General features: G+C 47.6%; 1 protein-coding gene across 15 annotated transcripts in view; it reads right to left on the reverse strand.

The window, feature by feature from the left end:
• map2 (microtubule-associated protein 2) overlaps positions 1-22524 on the reverse strand; it is an 82799-nt gene that overhangs the window by 52161 nt on the left and 8114 nt on the right. For 13 of the 15 annotated variants that reach the window (XM_086146007.1, XM_086146009.1, XM_086146006.1 and 10 more), the window contains exon 2: positions 3412-3464. The gene's annotated coding sequence lies outside the window, so the exon portion shown is untranslated. Of the gene's footprint in view, positions 1-3411; positions 3465-20545; positions 20682-22524 lie in introns of those variants that run through there. The other 2 variants (XM_086146008.1, XM_086145996.1) reach the window with 2 other exon arrangements.

Genomic DNA, 22524 nt, shown 5'->3' on the forward strand with positions numbered 1-22524 from the left:
CCCCTCTGACCTCGACTTGCCCCGCACTGAGCCAGGCGGAGTAACAGAGCGCACGTACTGAAGATGACTGAAAAATGAAGTCTATACGTTTTCCTTATTTTCCATGAATCATCCTGAACGCTCATCTGTCCAGGGCCGGTTGAGTTATTCTACTACTCTGCCTCTCCATGTAAAGCAAAAATGATAACGCAATCCGTTGTTGTAAAAGAAAACATCCTTCACGACTGCAAATACACGTAAAAAAAAATAATAATAATGGCAGACCGTTATCACGACGGTCATGTTTTATATTTTATATTTTATAGCGCAGATCTTTGTGGCTTTTTAAAAACCCGTGCTTTGGCCCGGACACCGGCAACGACATTTGAGGCACAAGTCATCGGCTCCCGTTCGCCGATGTTTGAACGAATTCAAAATTTCAGCTCCCGGTCAAAGAAGACGAAAAATAGCGTTGCGTTTTACGGGGTTGTCGGGGTATTATGTCCGTTTTACCGCCAGGTTCCCGATCCTGGTCAGGAGCAGGTCTGTCTACGCGAGCATACAAGTCTGGAACCTGAAGCTGGAAGCTGGCCTTTTCACAGACAAGTAGAGCCTTGTTAGCGTGCGCCAGTGTGCTGATGGAGAGGACAAATGGAAGTTTATTATGAGAGACGAAAAGGAAAGCCGGGAAAGGAGGAACAGGAAGACAAAATAAGCAACAAGAAAGGAGGGTGGGTTGGAGAGGGCTATTACCTCAGTGCTGCAGCGGCCGACGGGATGAACATTACCAACCCTGGCTCCATCCCTGCTGCTCCCTCTGTCAACAGGAGCCGCAATCCCGCTTATCATTGACCGCCAGCCTGTTACTTTACATTTACGGCTGATGTTTTCCAAACGTAGGTCGGACCTTGAAATCTAACAAAACGTATGAGTATTAACGTAAAGACAAGACACCGGCTGAACTCGAATCGGAAACCACGGGACCAAATAAACCGGCAAAGCGACGCACCGGCAGAAGGCGTGAATGTCAGCGAGTGATAAAGAGCGATGAAGCGTCTCCGGAAGAAAGCGGCAGCGGTCCACAGCGTCGTGCTGAACCAGCCGCTTCTGACGTGGGTGTTTAATGAATAGTCTGCCTACGCGCTTGTGAGGGATGACTTGCCCGCGAACCTTTGGCCCGTTACCTGGTAAACCTCCACAATGGACCGACAAGTCCATTACAAGGGAACCGTAGATTTATTTTTGTATGTTTATTGAATAAAGGACTCTACAGATGCTATCACTGTATGTCCAAGCAGAAGCGACAATGCACTCAAACTCAACACTGGATGCCACATTTGTGTGACGGCAACTCAACGAGACCTTTGCTTAAAGTAACCCAGACAAATAGCAGTTTGCTTTAATGCTACACTGAAAAGAACAAATGATAGATGGCGTTTCATTTCAACGTGTCCTCCTCTTATTCCTTCATGTTTGCAGTCAGCACTGTGACAATGAATGACAAAAAAACGCCGACTAGATTTCCAATAAATCGATAGAACTCTCTTTCCGGCTACTTCTGTGTTCTGCTACGACCTGCTCGTCTTTGAATAATCCACCGTGCAGTAGGTTTGCAAAAATACACAGGTCAACTACTTGTATACCATTGCCATTGTCCCTCTTTTAAAGCGTGCAACTTGAGACGAGCGATGAATCCTACGACAAAAAAGAAAAGATAAGAATAAGAAATAAGAAAAGCGAGCAGCACGGACGAGTTGTAGACGAAAGCTCTGTCCACACGGAAGCGCCTTGGCCAGTTCCTTCTGCCGTAACCGTGGTTTTACTGCAGGATGACCGCGCTGGACGGAGTTTGAAATAACATAACGTGGAACGAGCCGTTCCCGTCTCATCTGTAATGCGTTCACACCATCCAGAAGGAAAAACAAAACCAAGTCAGATATAATTCTTGATATGGCCTTCCTCCACATGGACCTCCTTCCTGTGTACCCTGGAGAACCCAGGAGTTCCCAGGAGTTCCCAGGAGTTCACTTCACGTGAACCGGGTTGAATGTATAAACACTGCATTCGAGACGCCGAAGGGGCGGCTTCTAGTTGCTGGAGAAGGTCAATAAGCTCTGCGTGGTTATTATCCGCCTCCTTCGCCAGCTTGTGCTCTGAATTTCGAATGGATCTGTTCATTCAAAAGAAACGGGATTAACTGGAAGAATTATTCTACAACAGGTGTGCCAACGCGTCGATCGCGATCTACCGCTCCATCGCACAGGTGGTGCGTGTGGATCGTACGGCGTTAAAACGTAGACGTCGGCCTCTCTCTCGTCCTCTCTACGAAGATTTGTCACTCGACTTACAGTCGGTCCGTCCAATCTGACCTTTTCTGACGCAGGCGTCACTGCGCACGTGCACATAACAGCGTGCTCTAGCAAGCTAGCAAGTTAGCCTCCAAGTTATGTCTTCCAAACTTATGGGTATAAAAGAGTTGGGGAACCGGACCGAGTACAAAGACTAAAACATATCACTTCCACTTTCTTTTTTCCTGTCATTTTCAAAGTGCGTTGCCTCATCCGCCGGTCCGCCATCGCTGTACTGAAAAAGGGAAATGCGGAGCGGCGTTTTCAGACCGTTCATAAAAACTACGACACCGACGTCCCTCCGAAAAGTGAGTTGAGAAGGAGAAAGGTGAGGGAACTGAAATCAGGACGGCAGCCATTTTTCGTCAGCTGTGCCGCTGACGCCATTCGAGTCAACAGAAGAAGGTATTTACCAAAAAGTACTCCGTTGTCGTGTGCCATAAGGGTCCACGCAGTCATGCAACATCCACAAACATTTATTGTGTTAAGTAAACTCAGTAGATACATCGATAAATATATATTCAGCATTTCTAGTGGAAGTAGATGGTTTTCACACGCTCATTTGAAAGGTAGCTCAGAAGGCAGAAAAGTGTGGGCGCCCCTGATCTACAATATCTGAATACGTGGACATGTGTCCTTCCAGCAGATGAGAGCCAGGTTTCCATCAGACCAAAAGCCTTGGAGTGTCTAGACATTCACACGTGCACGCGCGCGCACAGACCACCGAGCACGGCGGCATGTTCGCCGTCTCGTTCGCTGGCCGGAGACGAGACTAAACCGCGATACCATCCAAACGCATGGCTCTGCGCGCTCTCGGGGGGTCAGATTCTTGAAGGAAAACCCTGAATAAATGATTTGAAAACACACACACGAATTCCCCGACGTGAATGAAAAGGCGATGCGGGCGAAGACGTGACACACACACCGAATGCAAACCCTCCCCCGGTTAATGCCGGTCCTGCCGTTCAATTACACTCGTGTCTATTGCAAATCAGCAGAGTGACGCAGCATTTTGCAGCAGCAGACATGCAGAAAAGAGAGAGGGAAAGATGGAATGACAATATTAGCGGAGCAGGAGACTCACCTGGAGAGCTGAGATGTTGTCCTGGACGCAGGAGGAAGGAGATCATCCAAGATCTGGAACAGATAAACAGAATTAAGGGGGAAAGTAAGAAGGAGAAAGAGGAATGAGATTGGCTTGCAGTACTTTGGGAGTGCAGTGGCAGGTGGCACCTCACTTAACACACTCTCTCACACACACACACACACACACACACACACACACACGCCTGCCTCCAGTGCATCTCCAGGACAGATGGAAAAGGATGGGGTCGAGGTCAGAGATAGTATTAAAAAAAAAAAAAAAGAAGAGAAAAGAGAGTATGAGGGAACTCCAATCTCCGATCGACGTTGGGAATGAAGGACGCCCTCTGATATGACCTTACCGGGACGGAAGACACATGCATTTGTGTACGTCGTGCACGGAATACATTCGGAGACTCCCACGGAGATTGAAATGAAAATCACGCTTGCCGTCTCCTCGGCGAGCACCGGACCAATCGCGCTCCCGAGATGACGTAACTCGGCCGTGACTGACAAGCGGCTCTCGTTCTTTCTGTGACTGTTGTTTTCACATCACACATAAAGACACAAAAACCCAAGTTGCAAAGGTAAAGAAAGACTCGCGAGCCGTCCGGGATCCCCGAGCTTCCTCTCCGTCGGCAGCATCCGTTAGAAGGCATCGCATGAAAGCCGGCATCGCTCACATTTTCACCGGATTTAAACCGGAATCCCCTTGGAAAAGCCAAACCTCCAGCAACCGACCAGCTCATAACCTTGACTAGCTATGATTCCATTCCTGTTGACGTTACATAGAAGAGGCAGGTGACAAACTGCACGCCCGTACTGTTGTGTTACTGTTGTGTTACCGTTGTGTTACCGTTGTGTTACCGTTGTGCTATTCTGCACCACGTTGCACGACCATCCAGCAACGTTTGCGTTCTGCATGAGCCCATCTTTAGTTTGCGAGCGATCCTCATTAACGACCGCCCGGGCTGGAGACGGATAAATAACTTTTCCTTTTAAGGGGAAAAAAAAACAAGGCCTGAAAGGAGAGAAGAAAAAAACATATTTGGGTCCAAATCCATCGAGCGCCCCGGAACAAACGCGGCGTTCCGACGGCACAAAGGCTGAATAGCTTTCAGTATCTAGACTGGAACCCTTCATTACCAAAACATGGGATTTTCATAAAACACATCGAAGTAGAATGAAAAGCTCTTACGTAACGACGAGCGACGAGTCCAAAGCAGAGGAGACAGAGAGATTCGCGTACGCGTGCACCGTCAGGCCGTCACCATCGGCGACCAGAAGGCGCCACCCGCCAGGGTCAGCCGTGATTGTCGGACGTCCGGCGTGATCGGAGCCGGCCTTCGTCGCGCCGCGGTTGTTCACGTCAACAAATCTCACGCCGCAAGATCATTTCTGGACTCCGTCCACAGAAACACCAGCCCTCGACTCACACAGGCGTTGCTGCGGGCGACCTGAGCGGGAAAACATCGTGTTCAACCGAGGTCGTCGTCAATCTTCCGCTACATGGAGGTTACGATACCGAAGTCATCCAGGTCGTGGCCAATTCTTGTCGAAATCTTCTCGCCGCGGCGACCGGGCTCGGGTTTCTTGAGCCCTGCTTCTTCACAAAACATCTCGTTTTGGGTCACTTTACGAACATGGAGAACTGTAGCGAGTGTAGAAAATGAGGACGTTCCACACACTAGAACGGTGGGGGAGCTGGAGTCTGGTGTGCAGGACCTGTAGCACCAAGCCAGCGTCCTGGTCTGCAACGTGACAAGCATCACCAGCGCTGAACAACACACAACATGGGATGTGCCTCACCGCACTCCCCTCTAAGAGAGCTGACACAAGTCTTTCACTTATTTCTTTCTACAAAATTTGTTGATTTATTCTTCGAGACGTTATTTAGATGTTTTCTGTCTTGTATCTCTAACCCAGAGATGCTGCTATTGTTGTGTTTTTGTGTTGTGTTGTTGTGTTGTGTCCTGCCTTAGAAGGTTGGTTTGCGTCTGTTTTTGATTCCACTGAACCTGAGAGCCGCTATCTTGTTACAATGACGAGAAAAGTCTGGGATCTTGACTTAACACCTGCAGAATCCGGCCGACGCAGCCCCACCGTACGCTTCTATTATCACGTCATGTCTATTTGCTACTACAATAATATCATCCCTGCAAAGAGTTTGTTCGGGAAAACGCCAAGCAGCGAGTGATGTTCTAAACTCCTCACACAAGCAGAATGGAGGATATAAAGAACTATACAAGCTCAGCAGGGATGCTAGAACATCAAATTAAAAATGCTAGCTCTGTTTGTTGAAGTTTTGCAAATATTTCACATGATGGCTCGGGATCAACGAGGTTTGCTGGAATTCTGCAAGTAGCATGAAGTACGTTAGCGCTCAGCGCTGAGCAGCTTCCTCTCCAAGCGATGACGTCCGGGGACGTTTAGTCTCCAGGAAAATGAACTTGTCACCTTATTGAAGGGAGACATGAGTTGCAACCCCCCCGACATGTATGCCCTCCGTACGAGCAGCTCCGGCCCTGCAGTCAGCAAGTCTGTTGCTCGGCGTCTGCGCTCGATTCACAGATTCTCCCGTCTAACGCCACGCCGGATCTGATCTGAGAGAGATTCCCCGCTGACAGCGATTCAAGAACACGACGGGCTTTGCACATCGCTGCACAATGTCTGTCCGGCTCACCGTCGTCATTTATAATGTCTTGACATGAGACACTTGCATCACATCCCTTTCTGGCGTTTGTCTGAAACGGGCACGTGATGGTTTTCTGAGGAAAACGCGCAATTTTACGTGTTCCTTCGGTTCGAAAAATATCTGATACGATTGACACTCGGCGTTGGTATGCCGGCGTCTTCCTCCTCGCAGTCTGTCGCTCCTTCCCGACGGACGGAAACAAATACCTCATCAGTGGGAAGTCCCGCTCTGGATCCTGCACCTTGTCTTATCAACAAGGTTGTTTCTAATCTAATCCAAAGGCAGGCTCCGGCTCTCCGGGGGCCGAGCGGGACGCGGCACCCCGACCCATGAACGGCGTAACTGGAACAGGTCAGCGCTTCCTGCAGCACCGCTGCATCAAAACCTCAAGATCCACCTCTTCTAAACCACTTAACAACACCTACAGCCTTTCCCAATAATTGTGTGTCTGTCCTGTGTCTTCTGTCGTTCACTTGTAAAGCGTCTTTGAGTACCATGAAAAGCGCCATACAAATCTTTTGTATTATTATTATTATCTTCACGTTGCATCGGTGACGCCTCACTGCAGCTGCCCTGCTCCAGCTGTTCCTACAAAGAGGCTGCATTTTACATTAAATGCGATTTATTTTACAATAAGAGCCGGCAAATATTTCCCAAGACCCCGCAGGACTTCTTCCAAGAGTCGTCCGCCTTTAATTCTGACGAGAAAATCACAACATCTCGGAAGAAACGGTCCGTTTGGCGGGTATGAAGTCAATACAATTGCCGTTTGGTAATTTTAAGATTTGATAGGCTTTCATCACCCATTCATTCGCCGCCTCATCCAGTCACTGCATTCATTACATTCATTATATTCACTGCCTCCATTCATTCCTGTGTCGCCCAAACACTGTTGTCATTTTTATCTTTGCCGGTTTCACTCACCCTCTCACATCCTGCCTCTTTTTGTTCATTCATTGTATTCTTGTCATTGTTGTCGCCGTTTAGTTTTGGTTGTCTAATTTCCCCCTTACTGTCTTTTTTTTTCCCCCTGTTCTGTTGTTCATTCTTATCCTCCATGTTGTTGCTGTTGTCGTTCTTTCGGCTGTTGATTTATTTGCGGATGTCTTTTGCTATTTTCTAATTCTCTTTCTAATGATATTTATATTCAAATTTACTGACAATTATAACTGTCATGAGAGTTTGTTACAAGAGTTCCCCCGATCGGGATCATCATTCAGAGCGAGCGCTACCAAACGACGCATAACGTTAGCCAACGAACCCTATGAAACCCCGACCAATGAGAGAGCCCGACCCCGACCCCCCTCTTAACTCTCGGAGAAGAGGTGGAACCTCACGAAGAAACTGAGCAAAGTCCAGTTGCCACAATAACATGAACACAGAGCAGCAGGCGCCGGCTTCTGCGGTCCGGAGCGGGAAGCTAACGGACCTGGAGAGTCCAGCCACGTTCTGCGTCGTCGCCGCATGAGCCTTTCGATGAAATCGTACATTTCCTGCAGACCTCCAAGGAAAGGGTTAGCCTCATAGCTAGCCGTCCCGCAGGAGATGGACTGACCTTTAAGACACAACGGCGACTCACACGAGACACGTCTGAAAACCCCGGTCGTCGTTTGACAAAGAATGAGGCTACGTACATCGTGCTCGGCCGATGTGTCAGGACAATAACCCGTGCGGTATGAAACGTGTTCTCCAGCAGGGAGTGGCAGATGCTTTCATCCAGGTGGCCAAAGACCTGCCGTCTCACCATGACGTTCTCTTTCTCCATGCTTAACCTGCTACCGCTTGCGTGGACGCAACAGGAGAAAAAGTACCATTTCAGAACCATCGGAATTTCTTCGGTATTTAACTCGTCACGAAAACAGGTCAGCGATTTACTGTCAAATAATGTGAGCCGTCGTGTTTCTTAGCAGACACGGATCTTTGTCCGCAAGGTATCCGGCACCACTGGGTAGAAACCACGTGCGCACACCTTTTGGCTTCATTTGCACCGACAATCGCCGCGGTGACAAAGACGACAGATTCCCCAAAACAGGTGAGCATCCGCCTGCAAAATTCGGAAACATCGTTTACACCGACGACGCTTGCGAGCCGTGTCGGACGTGGCCGGTTTGACAACCGCTTGAGCTGCTGGACAGTTCTGCCCCTTTTCTCGTTGGTTTCTTCCTCCTGCCGACCAGATCTGCAGACCGGGAGGCGGCAGAAGGACGCAGATCTTCATGGTGCGAGGACATCCGGGCCGACGCCCCGGACGCCTCCTCAGCCGCCATTCATGTTTCTCTCAATAAATAAAAAGCAATCTCCATTTTCTCATCCTGGTCAAACATGAGCAGGAGTCAAAGCGGACCGTCATCATCCGGGCAACAGCCAAGCGGAGTTTATCTGCACGACCCGAAATCCCCAGAAATGAGCCGGCCCGGCGGGCCCTTTAAGATCCGCGCTGCCTCTCCAGACCCTTGACTCCGGTAAAGTAAAAAAAACCTGAAGACGAGCCCCGGAGGAAGCGTGTTCCACATGTCCGTTCTGGGACAGACGCGTAAGATATGCGGCGTTAAGCAACAAGAACATTGTCTTCATTGTATCAGCGTTCCTAATTCATCAACAGCTTTCTTTCTCAAAGCTAATTTCCTCGAACAAATATAGTGTCGCTCATCCTGGAACGCAGCGGTCGACATCTTTATCCCGCAAGCCTCCCCAACAGTTTTTGGTCGCGACAAAATACAGGGAAAAGACTGAGCTCCATCAAAACCTCGGCGTCGCCTCACACTTCCGTCCCAAACTGTAGGATTTCTGTTATATTTCTCTTATCAACGGATGTTTTTCTTACATGGCTTGTTAAATGTTCTGCTAAGAGGCTGGCATCGCCAGTATGCTAGTTTTCTCCATAGTGTCCCGTCCTGAAAACAGTCTCGTGTTGCATGAGAAAAGGTTTGGGGTGAAAGGGAAGTCGGACAAGGTCAATATTCAGAGGATAAATGGCTGGAGAAAATGCATTCATGTCCATTCACACCTCAAAGAAGACCGCTAAGCTAAGCTAAGCTAAGCTAAGCTACAGCCACACACCTGAAGCAAAACACTGACACTGGAGGCCGTGACCATTAGGCATAAGATGGATGGATGGACGGATGGACGGATGGATGGATCGAAGTGTTTTCAAAAGTAAGTCAAAGCTGTAAATGACCTTATAAAAGTTTTTACCGCCACATCTCACATCTCTGACGTTCAACACCAAGTCATGTTTTATTAGTTTTTCGGGCTGCCGTGTTCGGCTGGACAGCTGATTTTCTGACACGAGTCGTGCAAAACCCACGCCAAAGAGCACGGCTGACATTTGTGCTGAGCACACAGGTGACACGCAGCAACATATAGGATTTCTGCTGTTATTTTGATTCACTAGAACCTTCTGTTATATCTGTCTCAAAGCTGGACATATTTGGCTGCACCTCTCCCACCCTGAGCCTTTTTACTGCCTTTCTATATATATATATATATATACATATATATGTGTGTGTATATTGTGTATACAGTGATCCCTCGCTATAACGCGGTTTACTTTTCACGGTTTCGCTACTTCCTGGATTTGCATGGTGCATTGTGTTCTGCATTCTGATTGGCTAAAAAGTCACTCCGCTTCTTCTCTACCTGTGCGTCAATAACGTTGCAGTTTAATATGTGCACGTACGTAAAACAGCTTGACAAATTTACATGACGTACGTGCAAATTCTCTCGCAATTTGGAGTTTTTCTAAAACCCATCATGTTGACAAAACACTCTGGAGCGACAAAAGCACCTGCAGCAGGAAGATGCTATCTATGGCAGATAAAGCTAAACTTCTGGACATGCTAAGGGAAGGTAAAAGCTATGCGGCTGCAGGTCAGCATTACAGAATGAATGAATCTTCCGCTCGTTCCATAAAGAAGGAAGAAAAAAACCTAAGGACGACAGCAGCGATAAGTTTTAATAAGGATGCAAAAAGGGTTGCAACTGTCCGCAACAAGACCGTGGTGAGGACGGAGTCTGCATTAGCTCTGCGGATTCATGACTGCATTAACTGTATAATAATTGTAAAAAAAATAAAGGTTTCTACTTCACGGATTTTGCCTATCAAGGGCTCTTTTTGGAACGTAACCCCCGCGAAAAAAACAAGGGTATATACATATGTATATGTGTGTGAGTATATACATCCACTTAATACAATAGGCTTCCCAAAGGTGAAATTAAAAAGCAAACGTGTTAATCGTATTCTCTCGACGGGCTTTTCATTAAGGGATCGATCTTTGGCACCGATCTGTGAAACTTCCGAGAGACAGAAGCAATGAATTCCGGCAGGGTCTGAGAGAGTCCTCTGTGCACAATCCAAGCCATCCAGAAATTTCCTCGGGGACAAATAATGAAGCAATGGTTGTTTGGGGTGCAGTTTGGCATGTGCAAACTGCCCGGCTCTTTAAGCAAGAGTATTCCCGTGTATTCATATTGAGTTCTGTTTTCCAAGGCAACCGCGTTTGTGTCTGAGGGATTCCGAGTTCCTCGGACGGGCGAGTCCGCCGGTCCTTCGTCCGGTGGACTTCGGCTTCTTCCGATGCCAAAACAATGGCTGTCTTCAGCAGGAGCGCCGCTACGTGTCATAGTGAGATGGGATACTGAAAATCGGATTTATTCGGATCGGTTTTGCCACTCAGATGATGGGTTTTAGTCCTGGGAGTTTAGCTTCACGCTAAATATGCCGCGGTGGAGCTCTTTGTGTACACGACGGCACGAGGATCCACCCTTTCAGATTTGACATCCATCTTGCAAACGTACCGGTCCATAATCGTAAAGGTTTTTGTGGCGAGTGCACTTCAGTGTAGGTTTCCCTGTCTCTGCAATGGGCCGACGGCGCTTGTTGATAAAGATACGCAAAACGATTCACGACGGCCGCAATCGGAGGCGACTTGACCTGCGAGTAAGATGTACGTTTTGTATGAACGGCCGCCGATCGGTGCGCCTCGTGTCACGCAGGAACTCTCGCTTCATGAAAGGAACTTAAAACACACCAGAAACGCAGGAAGGGCCGCTGTTGTGCTGACGAGTCGTTTGTTGCAAAGATATCTAAAAGGCACCTTAAGATGCCACCGATGATTTATTTGCATAAATGATCCGTGCAAAGTGTTCAGGTTTATATGTGGACGCAGTTTAAACAGAGCGGCCGGTGTTTCGCTGTCAGGAGCCCAAGTGAGCTGCAAAATAAACAGCGGTGCTCATTACTAGCCGGCTAATGAACACCGGCTTCTCTCACAAACACACCGAAACTGCTGATACACAAATGATACTCGCTCGTTACGCTGGAATAGCTCACAGCGTTCGCTGTCAGGACAACAAAGGGAAGCAAAGAGTGAACCCACGTTTCTCGTTATTCATTAAAAGTGACATATATATCTATATTTTAAGTCACGCGATTCTAAGACGTGATTTCAGTGTCTTCAGTGGATGAGAAGTAAATCAGTGTTTAGGATGAGCGAACAGTTTTTCTGCAATCAGACTGAGCATCATAGAAAATAACAGTTTCACCATCTGACATTGAAAGCCTTCTGCATATGCAAACACAATAAAATACAGCTTTTAGGTTTCATTGACAGGAGGCGCGCTGCAGAATCCTGTTGACCCCAGGCAGTGTGTGTGTGTGTGTGTGTGTGTGTGTGTGTGTGTGTGTGTGTGTGTGAGATAGAATCACTATCACAGCAGCATCTATCTAGGGAGCAGTGAAACAGTGAGCTACAGCAGCTACAGCACAACCGCTGTTGAATTAATAATCACCTTTGCCTGCTGTGTGATGCTGTGGTTTCCTTCTCCATCTCAATGTGGAAACGCTGCTAAAACACCAGCAAAGTTGAGCAAAGTCAAATTGTTTTAGCCTGCAAAGTAATTAGATAACGTTTTTGTGATCCGAATAATAAAGCCTATGAGTTCTGTCCAGGGTCTTCTTGAAGTTAATAAAGGATGTTTCAATTTTCATTTAGGTTTCTGGGTCTAATCTGGAGCCTTGCTTTCCGATTAAAACTTTGCAAAAAAAAGAGACGTTCGGATGATGTGCCGAGTTCTGAGATTCCCATTATGGGATAAAACCTGCGATTAGTCGGTAAACTAAACGTCGGCGGCACGATGAGCACGGCTGTGAATGCAAATGAGCTGCTACGGCGGCTTCGGGGTCCTTCCTCCTCCAGCGTGCTAACTCAGCGCCGCCGAGGTCTTCTGGGAAAACCTCAGGAGAAGCACTGAAACCCGCTCGCTCCACTGCTTTTCCTGCCATCCAATAACCACAGTGGTGAGACCAGCGATGATGTTTGGACTAGAAACTGTTCCAATGACCAAAAGACAGCAGGCAGAACTAGAGGTTGCAGAGATGAAGATGTTGAGGTTCTCTTTGGGAGTGACCAGGATGGAGAGGATCAGGAATGAGTCCATCAGAGGGACAGCACATGTTAGATGTTTTGGAGAGAAGGTCGGAGAAGCCAGACGGAGATGGTTGGGTCATGGACAGAGGAGGGAGAGAGAATATATTGGTTGGAGCTGCCAGGCAAGAGGTCTGGAGGAAGACCAAAGAGAAGATTTATGGACGTAGAGAGAGAAGATATGAAGGGGAGTTGGTGTGAGAGAGGAGGATCCAGAGAATAGGGTGAGATGGAGAAAGTGGACTCGCTGTGGCGACACCTGAAGGGAAAAACCGAAAGAAGAAGAAGAATCTGTCACAGGGGTGCAGGACATGTATGACCGAGACAAAGTGATGATTGAGATGTTTTGGACATGAACAAAGGAGTGTTCATGTCCAAACCATGATGAAGATCTGGGTAGAAGGTTGCTGAAGGTGAAGCTGCCAGGCATGAGGTCTGGAGGAAGACCAAAGAGAAGATTTATGGACGTAGAGAGAGAAGATATGAAGGTAGTTGGTGTGAGAGAGGAGGATCCAGAGAATAGGGTTAGATGGAGAAGGTTGACTCGCTGTGGCGACACCTGAAGGGGAAAGCCATAAGAAGAAGAAGAAGATCGTGTAATGGAGAATCGATGGAGAATTCTCCATTGATCCGTGATGGAGCTGCTCTCATGGCAGGTACATATTCTGGATGGATGAGACAGAAATCCTGTGGTGAGTCCGTTCACGGCTGCTGAGACCTTTGACACCAACGGCCAGGAAAGAAAACAAAACGGACCACCTCGACTACGAACACGAGAGAAGCTTCATTTATGAAATCCATCTGATCAGGCAGCATCAGCAGCTACTGAAACACAGTGATTTTAAACGGGGCTTCCAGTTCCAGCGGCGCTCTGCGTGTTTTCAACCTCGCGAAGGCTGTTTCTTTCATCTTATTCACGTGATTCGTGGCGGCGCCGGGATCGGATTAAACCGACGTTCAGCCGGCTGAGGAGGACGGTCGCACTAATGTGGAGGTTTTAGGCTGCTCACAGTGACGCTGGCCCCGCCTCTTGGTTGAAGAATGTAAAAATGAATCATTTCGACGAGCGCCGGGCTTGTGGTCCGTTAGAACTGTGGTAGAAAACCAGTCCGAACACAGCCGAGGTGGACTCCAGGGGCCGGGTCCGACTAATCCGGCGCCGTTGACCGATGAATCATCCTCCCCCGGGCTGTTACGTGAGCGTCGGGTATTTCTGTCCATCTGTGCAGTTTAAATAAAACTGTACAAAATAATAAAGCCTGAGACAATTCATAACTGACACCTGACAAAAAAAAAGCCGTCCTCCTGGTTTTTATTGGCGCGTTTGTGCGTTTCGGAGCGTTTGTGCGTTTCGGAGCGTGTCCGTGAGCCGCGGCGAGGCTCGGGGGACCGCTGGGGGTTTGCCGTAGGTGGTGATGAGCAGCCTGTTTCCACAGCAACACCCAACTCCGGTAGTCTCCATGGCAACTGATAACCACATTAGCTGATTCAGCCTAAGCAACGTTTCATAACAGAGGGAGACTTTTTTTTTTTTTTTTTTTTTAATCATTTTTCAACGGCTGCCGATAACAAGTGCGGAGCGGCGAGGATTCTCTGGGCGCCCGAGCGAAGACATGGGAACAATGAAGCAACGACGCCGCAGTTACTGGAAGAAACACGGATACGTCACGCGACCGCGACTCGTGACAGCAGGATATTTAAGAAGTGCAGAAAGCGTGGGGGCAATGAAAGGGAACGGAGGAAGGCCAGACGGACCGACTGGGCTGCAAATGTTGTATTGTTTTTTATTAAACACTCATAATGATCTTTCCACCCCCTTAATTTAAACGTTTACTCGTTTCTAAGGATGAGCGATGCGATGGAAATCAGGCAAAATGATAGGACTGGCAAAAACATAATGTAATACCAAACTGCTCGGAAGAAGCAAGAACCAACCGACTCATTTATGGCAAATATAATCATCGCGTTTATTCGAGCCGACAGACTTAGCGAGCTCACCCCGACAGAGTTCCTTTGCCTTCCAGCTAAAGGACATACAGTATTTGTGAATGTACAAGAAAGAGCCTCGTTTTTGGCTGAATGTTTTCTTCTAGAAACCCAGCATAACTCTTTTTAACTGAAGGCATTGTGTAAGTTTTATGCTGGATTTCAAGGAAATGAAATGGAGAGGCGAGTGTTGAGTTTAAAGGAAGGGCTTTGGATCTACGAGAGCGAGCGAAGCGATGAGAAAGACATCTGAACCTGAGCGGCCGCATCTTGAAGGTGAACCCGCTGCGCTGGCACGGCAATCACATCTTGATTGCCGTGCCGACCAAATCCAGTCCTGAGTAGGACTTAGATGAGGTCTTCGACAGGAAACCAGGTCCAACTGTAATCATCTGCGTTATATGTTCGTTCTGAACCGAGCCATTTCCTGTTTTCAACAAACAATCCCAGACGTTATTTTTAATGCCATTTGTGCCGCGAGACACCCAAAAAAATACACCCGAGACAAACGTTCACAAGATAAAGGGCGAAATGGAAGGACGTGACGTCACATCCATCTTGACATTTTGACAGCTTTACGGCTTTTCCTGAAACATTTCGAGGACGGGCGTGCCAAGCGGTCCCGGTGACCGTCGGAAGGGATTCGTGAGACGGCTTCCTTGAGAAGGCGGCGGCAGGATAAAGCGCATCCGTGGAACCCAGAGGTACAATAAACCATTAGCATCTGTCGGCGCGGCGTCCCCTCCCCCGGCTAGCGGCGCAGCGCCTTCACACGCCATCATGACGTACAACCCAATTAGCACAAACAGCATCTAACGGCTGAGGTCGCGGAACATCTTGACCCCGCTTGTAATTTTCCATCCCATTTATTTGCCCGAATCAACAGAGGGGAAAAAAGGTGGATTCAACAGAAGCAAGCGAGTGACTCCAGTAGTTTCTAGCCATGTAAACACACGACGCAGAAGGGAGGATCGGACGGACTCATTGCTTTCCCTTCGCTACCTAAATTAGCACGGACAAAAAATAGGTCATATAATATATCATAAAAACAGCCTTTGAAATGTTGGCCAACGTCAGGTTTTCCTCCTGGTCCGGCCAAAGGGATCTACCAGGCTACCGGCAGCAAAACCTCATGTCAGGCGAGACGTATGTTGTTCTCTTTGCTAATTCATATGTGTGACTTGGACAGATCAATTCTAATCAGTCAGGAAGAGGCGGGGGGGCAGGGGGGGGGGGGGGCAGAGGGGGGGGGGGCTTCAAAATGAAAATAAATCTCACAGGAGCATTTACATTTTTCTTCTAGCCTCATTTCAGCTTCTCCCAACTACCAAGAAGCTACCCGAAAGACAAAGCCTTCCTGCAGTAGCCCATTTTGTGTGGGCGTGTGTGTGTGTGTGTGTGTGTGTGTGTGTGTGTGTGTGTGTGTGTGTGTGTGTGATCTGCCTGCAAATTAATCCCCACCTTGGTTTTTATAATCCTGTAATTCCTTTTGTTGGGAAAGTTAGCAGCGTCTGGTAATAGTATATAAACTATCGGCTAATCCGGCTAACCTAATAACCGCTGTACTGTTTGTGCTTCTTGGCCGGGATTTTACTTTCGCCCTCCGGGATTTTCAGTGTGTGTTTTTGCTCAAAGGCACGCGGGCAGAAAGACGGAAGATAGAAAAGACCGTGATTAGAGAAAAAAAGAAGTCGCAATTAAGCCTTTTTCGTCTTTTCCCTGCAAGTGCCTCATTTACATGTAATCACATTCTAAGATACATTTTTTGCCGTTTAGTTTAAAAAAATGTAATGAACCTTCTTCATTGAATTTATCCGTGGAAATAGTTGCTGTTCAATCCTGACTGTGAAATCTGTGACTTTCTCCATTCTGGAATGCAAAAACGGAAACATTATGCATACAATCCAAAATTCATCCGCGCACCTAGAAGTGTCCGTGCTGTCCACGAAATAACAAATGACACAAAATATAAACGCCAGTTACCGAGCTTTGCATTTCCATATCACAAGTGCAAGCCGGGTCAGGAAGGACAGCGGCTCAGAAGCTAAAATACCTGGACGTTCAACCAGAAGAACCACCCGGCTCACCGTCGCCATCCTCACCCTGAAAAACAGCTTTGTACGGCTGCGAGCGTCGCTGAAAGTCTGCTTTTCCTTCAGGGGTCAGCTCAGCCAATCACCTGCCTCCTCCTCTGGCACGCCAAACAACTTCCTGTCCTCTTTGGCCCTCTGAGCCTCCCGCCGGGACCTTCCAACCTCGACCCCCGTCCGCCACTCATGTAAGAGGAAGGCCTCGAAATCAGCGCGCCCCTTTTTAAAAACTGATATTTATTGGAATTCTGATAACGCGTGACTCGAGACGCTTTCCAGATGCAGCTCGCCAGATTGCCGTTATCTTGGACGGAGGTGTAAAATGTCACTTGGATGCGAATAACGGAATAAGTTGATCCGGCTCCTCGGAGTGTGTGCCCGCCGCTGTAACGGCTAGAACCGCAATGCGTTAAGAACAAAACTGCCTACGTTAATTTCCCCCTCGATACACAAGACACACACACACGTATATACATATATGTGCGTGGGTGCGCATTACGACAATATGCAATGTTTTTGTTGAAAAATAGCGACAATAATCGGATGACATCCTTGTGAGACTGAGTCCTGCCATCGCTAAAACTAAATAAATATACACGTCCATCCGGCCTCGGGTTCTGGTACATTGCTGTCATTAAATTAGAGATTTTGATTCCCTTTTACAAACAAAAACAGGCTGCAAGAGCCATAAAGTCACAAAATATACGAATACAAAAATAGAAAAGTAGTTTCTCCACTGGGTGTCTATGAAGTAGTAACTGTGATTACATAGAAAACATGAGTCACGTTTAGCGTGCAAATCTGGTTAAAAATGGCTGAGCTGGCGATGAGACAGACTTTAATAGCATTAAGACTAATATATTATGAAGGTAATTGAACATTGCAAAATTGAGTTTTTTTTTCTGAAATAGAGATTCATTACTGTAAGTGGCTGTGCTCCTCCTGGCACCAAAATCATTTCATCCGGTTATATTTTAGCCGGTGATTTAAGCAAATAAAACCTTTGAAGCCAAAGCCCCATCCTTATTGCAGAGCAGAAGAAGAGCAGATGAATGAAATGTAGTTGCTCATCATTCAAGCTTCTCATCAACGGTCCGTGTGAAAGTTAAATAATAATGAAATAATAACATATTTTTTATTTAAAAGGGAGACTTAAAACGGTGACTGACAAGCAGATATAGGTCATATATCTTGAAATGTTGTTTTGCTTTTTTAATACATCAATGAAACTGCCGTATTTTAGAAGTTACTTTTACCCGCTGGTATAAAGACGTCACTTCAGAACAATGAAGAAACGGGCTCTTCCGGAATCATCCAATGTTTTTGCCACTTACGTAACGAGCGCCGCGACCGACGGCGCCGCTCGGCTGCAGCCCTGCGAGGTGTCGCACGCCGCGTGAGAGGGGGTTGATCAAAATAGGGTTTGGCAAGAGCAGATGGCCAAAGATTAAATCCTAAGAGAGGGCAGCTGCCGCCCCTCCCGCCGAAGAGCCGGCCTTCAGGTTGCAGGAGAAAGAAGCTCACGCACAAACACTTCGCTGGGATTCGATGACGACACGCGGCTGATCCTGTCCTTCCCCCCGTCCGACACACGGGTGGAAACATCACATCTCGGATTGGATGGCGACCAACCACCTGAAGCTCTACCTAGACAAGACTGAGCCGCTCCTCCTCCGAGGAAAGGCTGTCTGGCCTTCGCCATCGACAACACCGCGGTAAGGACGACCGCCACGGCGAGAAACCCCGGTGTGGTCCTGGACGACCAACTGTCGTTCTCAGCGAACGTCGCAGCGGTCGCACGTTCCTGCAACTTCCTCCTTCTCAACATCAGGAAGGTTCACAGATTCCTCACGGAGTACAAGGCGCAGATACTCATCCAGGCTCGAGTCATCTCTGGTCCAGACGACTGCACCTCCCTCCTTGCCGGTGACCATCAGGCCTCTGGAGCTTCTTCAGAAAGCGTCAGCCCGCCTGGTGTTCCACCGTCCCAAATTCTCCCTCACACTCCCCTTCTTCTGACCCTTCACCGGCTCCCGGTTGCCGCCACATCAAGTCCAAGACCCGAGGAGTCCGAGATCTCCAGGATATGGTAAAGCAACGTCCCTACCCGTCCCCTCCGATCCGCCGATCCAACCGGTCTCGGCTCTTCTCGGTCTCGGCTCCTCGGTGGTGGAAAAAACTCCCGTAAAAGGTCAGAACAGCGAGGTCACTGCCCATCTTCCGCCGTGAGCTGAAAACGTACCTCTTCACCAAGAACTACCACGCTAATCACACTTAGACCCCCACCCAAAAAAAAAAACAGAAGAAATGAATATACACTGCTCCAAAAAATAAAGGGAACACTTAAAAAACACATCCTAGATCTAAATGAATGAGATATTCTTATGAAATACTTTGCTCTTTACACAGTTGAATGTGCTGACAACAAAATCACACCAAAACGATCCATGGAAATCAATTGTATCAACCCATGGAGGTCTGGATTAGGAATCACACTCCAAATTAAAGTGTAAAAACAAACTCCAGGCTGATCCAACTTTGATGTAATGTCCTTAAAACAAGTCCAAATGAATCTGTGTTGCTTCCTGAGTGGACACTATGATTTCACACAAGTGGGATTGACTTGGAGTTACATTGTGTTGTTCAAGTGTTCCCTTGATTTTTTTGAGCAGTATATTTATGTATGTATAGGGTTTTGAGATGGTTATTTGGCAGAGTGGTGAGAAAGTTGACTCGCTGTGGCGACCCCTGACGGGAAAAGCCGAAAGAAGAAGAAGAAGATTTGGCAGAGTGGTGACTTCTGAATAACGACTACTGGTACTTTGGATTTTCGGTTATTGAATTGCAATTTTTGTAAGTCTCTTTGGATAAAAGCGTCTGCTCAATGACTGGGATGTAATGTCATGTAATCGCTGACAATCCCTGACGGCGTCGGCGATGTGACGTGCGCTATGATGCAAGTGGAAGGCGACGGCGCTGCGGAGGAGGATCTCCTTTCAATAAAAATCAGACTTCTTTCTCGCTCGACACGGAAGGTCACCGGGTTAATAAGCTCGCAGGTGTAAAAGCCGTTGGCTCATCCTTCGGAGGCTCGGATGTGAACATATGTTACGTGTTTTTAGGTCTTTTGTTCCGCGTGCACGCAAGTGGGTGCTGGCGTTTATTACGCAACGCAGAAAGGACCGCTTCCTTCCCCGAAGACCGGCGCTGAAAAGATGAAATGCGGTGCTTCAAAAGGCTGGGGGAATATTTCATGTTCTCTTCTCATGTCTAGTTTGCAAGCTTTTAAGCTCTGAATTCCCACAGACCTTCACCAGGTTCACAACCGCAGATCAAACACGCTCCGCAAAGCGTCTGGTGGTACTTTCCAGAACATGGCGGCGGACAGGAAGGCCCGGCATGCTCGGCGCCGCCGGGCCAGGAATCCTCGCCACGCGGATCCAGCGCGGCGTTCATGGACGCGCCAACACACTGATGTTTAGCTTGAAAAGCTACAACATTTTACTTTACTTTACATTGCATTTGGCAGACGCTTTTATCCAAAGCCACTTACAATAGAACCCTAGACATTTCCAACCCTTTAAAAGATACCCGCGGCACTCGCACGTCGTATTTTAAAATCTAGGTGCTACTGAATAACTACCATTTACATCGTACGCTGGGCTCGTCTGGAGCGGACAAACATTCAACTTTCTGATACAGATTGCCTGGTTTCTAATAAAACAGCTAAAGGTTTGATCGCAATCTCTTTTTTTTTCGTTCATTTTCCAAATTATCTCTGCATTTTTCTTTCCAACAATCCCAGTAAAAATCACAGGAAATAAGGAAAAAAAAAAAAAAAAGCGACTTACAGAAACAGAAATGACCTCAAATCCGCACTTTTTGAGAAAACAAACATTATCTGAACTTGTGTCGTGTTGAATCTGTTTGTTTAAATACCTCTTTTGATGTGATGACATCAACTTTTAATTCAGGTGCGTCTTTTGCTTTTTGTTCAGAAAACACCCGACGGATCAGGATCCCCCGGTGCTCCGGTCGGTGCCTCACGCCTTCACCGGCGGCACATCAACCTCTGAAGTCCATCAAGAAAAGCCATTAGCGGAGCCAGATAGCAGACGAGAGCAGGAATATTAAAATGCTGCACCGACGTGATGGAGGACGTAATTGTTCCGAGGCTGCGACGGCAGTGAGTCACGACCGGGAGCCGCACTGCCCTTCAATTTCACGTTCGCTGTGTTGAACTGTTTGTTCTCGTTAGGAAGGGACGAACCCCAACACGCTGAAAGGTTTTCTAGCGGTTGCGTGGCGGCGTGCGGCCGCGGGCTGACGCGCCGCCGCACTTGATAAAACCGCTTACGAGACGATGACGTGCAGCCAATGAAGCTAAAGCTGAGCCGTGCCAGGTTGACTCCGGTGGAAACCTTGCCAGGCGCATGTTAGTTACCTGAGTTCTACGTGACTGCTGGATTATGATACCTTGATTGACAAAACGTTCTCATGGATTCCCAGAAGCTGCACATCCGCAAGTCTTAATCACAAGATGGAGAGTCTGTTTGTCTGTATAGCACAATGTCTTCTGCTTCTTCTTCTTCTCCCTTTGGCTTTTCCTTTCAGGGTCTCCACAGAGAATCCACTTTCTCCATCTGACCCTATTCTCTGGATCCTCCTCTCTCACATCAACTACCTTCATATCTTCTCTCACTACGTCCATAAATCTTCTCTTTGGTCTTCCTCCAGACCTCTTGCCTGGCAGCTCCAACCAATATATTCTCTCTCCCTCCTCTGTCCATGACCCAACCATCTCCGTCTGGCTTCTCTGACCTTCTCTCCAAAACATCTAACATGTGCTGTTCATCTGATAGACTCATTCCTGATCCTCTCCATCCTGGTCACTCCCAAAGAGAACCTCAACGTCTTCATCTCTGCAACCTCTAGTTCTGCCTGCTGTCTTTTGGTCACTGGAACAGTTTCTAGTCCAAACATCATCGCTGGTCTCACCACTGACTTGTACACCTTTCCTTTTATTCTGGCTGAAAGTCTTCTATCTCTTGGTACCCCTGACACTTTTCTCCACCCATTCCAACCTGCTTGAACCCATCTCTTCACCTCTTTTCCACACTCTCCTACGCTCTGGACTGTTGACCCCAAGTACCAAAAATCCTCCAGCTTCTTGATCTCCACTCCCTGTAGCCTCACCGTTCCACCCGGGTTCCTCTCATTCACACACATATATTCTGTCTTGCAGCGACTAACTTTCATTCCTCTCCTTTCCAGAGCATACCTCCACCTCTCTAGATGTTCCTCTACCTGTTGTCTGCTCTCACTACAGATCACAATGTCATCCGCAAACATCATGGTCCATGGAGATTCCTGTCTAACCTCATCTGTCAGCCTGTCCATCACCATTGCGAACGAGAAGGGTCTCAGAGCTGATCCTTGATGGAGTCCCACCTCCACCTTGAACTTCTCTGTTACGCCTACAGCACACCGTACCAGTGTCTCACAGCGAGCATACATGTCCTGCACCAATCTAACATACTTCTCTGCCACTCCAGATTTCCTCATGCAATACCAGAGTTCCTCTCTCGTCACCCAGTCGTGTGCTTGTGTACCATATACAAAGTTGTTGGGTTTCCATCCAAAAGGAACAAAAAATTCAGAAAATCTTCAGGAGAGAAAATTCAAATCTATGAGTTTTCATCCCCTTCCTTGATAGGATCAGTCTTGTCAAGAAAATGATGTCGCCAGGGAGATTTAGTCCCTCGAAATGGAGGTTGTATCTGCTATTTTCAAGTGGAGGTGGCATGTCCTGTTTCATGGATCAGTTCAACCAAGGGATTAGTCTCTTCATATGATTTGAGTCAACTAATGGTTTCATTTGAAGACCTTTTTTTCAATCAGTCAAGAAGACTCTAAAA

This window comes from Fistularia commersonii, chromosome 4, assembly GCF_037954325.1.
Source record: "Fistularia commersonii isolate RoL2024-O1a breed Wild chromosome 4, RoL_Fcom_v1.0, whole genome shotgun sequence".
Classification (NCBI taxonomy): domain Eukaryota; kingdom Metazoa; phylum Chordata; class Actinopteri; order Syngnathiformes; family Fistulariidae; genus Fistularia; species Fistularia commersonii.